Source organism: Hyperoodon ampullatus, assembly GCF_949752795.1.
Source record: "Hyperoodon ampullatus genome assembly, chromosome: 15".
In the NCBI taxonomy this organism is placed as follows: domain Eukaryota; kingdom Metazoa; phylum Chordata; class Mammalia; order Artiodactyla; family Ziphiidae; genus Hyperoodon; species Hyperoodon ampullatus.
The window spans coordinates 42,702,104-42,703,466 of NC_136928.1; positions in this window are offsets into that span (position 1 = coordinate 42,702,104).

The following is a 1,363-nucleotide window of genomic DNA, read 5'->3' on the forward strand; positions in this document are numbered from 1 at the left end:
ACAACAGTGAGAGGCCCGCATACCACAAAAAAAAAAAAAAAAAAAAAAAAAAAAAAAAAAAAATAACCCTTGAAAGAATAACTAACTTAAGATTACATGTTAGCTGCTGTCTTAAATGACTACCCTCAGGCAGATCAAGATTTTTATCTTTATCTATCTTCACTCAGTGAAGCAAGCCAGAGCCCACATTTGTATGCCTGAGGTTCTCTTAAAATTATATCTGTAAACATGTATGCAATATAGAAACTATTTTTAATAAAAAGCTACATGAACAGATTTCTGTGTTTTAACCACTAGTTTTTCAACTTGTCCATCTGTGATGAAAATGTGACAAATATAAAGTGATGCTGAGTTTTCTCTGCACGTTGAAAGTTGGAACTAACGTTAATTTTGGTATCCCTTTTAAAAAGCTTATAACGATAGATTTAAGGAGATAAAATGGAATTGTAAGTTAAACTCAGGAGTGGCCCATAACTAGAAAAGAGGGTGCTTATGGGATGATACAACACAGGAAGCTTCTGAAAGGAAGGTTTCTCTCCTACTATTTCTGGTTATTTTTTAGCAAATGGACAACAGAACACTACCTGGGATCACTTCACACACAGAAGACCTACACCCATGGCAGAATTCCGGTCAACAGGCTCAAGCAATTGTTCCTTTATCTGTTTTAATGGTAGCTCTTCTAGAAAGAGTAATCGACAGAGTATTTTTAACATCCCCATGTCTATTTTCGAAGTCCTGTTTGCGCCTGCCTCGATGTGGGATGCTAAAATCTGTCCACCACCACCCCAGAGAACCACTCTTTTCATTAGATTGATCACCCTATACCTGTTCACCCACAGCTACTCTAACTCACCCAGTAGTTTCCACACAGCAGCCACACATCTTTTTAAAATGAACATTTCCATCATGAACCTTCCCTCACATTCCCCACAAGCCTTGCAAATCAGCACCCCCACCTATCTCCAATTCCGTGTGCTAACCCCCTCCCTCATTCTATCTGTATGCTAGCCATACTGACAGCTGCAGGACCCTGTTTATGATAAAACACTGCCCTTTTCCCTTCTAACAAACACTTGGCTCTTCACTGGCTCCATGAAAGCAGGGACCCTGTCGATCTACTAGGCTACTGTATCCTTAGCATGCAACACAATGCTTAGCACAAACAATGAATGAATGCACTATCAGTTAGCTTTCTATACCTTCTCTCCATGAGAGAACATTATTCAGAAATTTGTATTGAACTGGTCAGCATAAGTAACTGCCTTCCCCGCCACCCTTTACCTCAAATGTTTAATAAAATAGTAACAATAAGGTTATATTTGCATTTACAAACACAAGTATTTCAAACTAACAGGCTCTG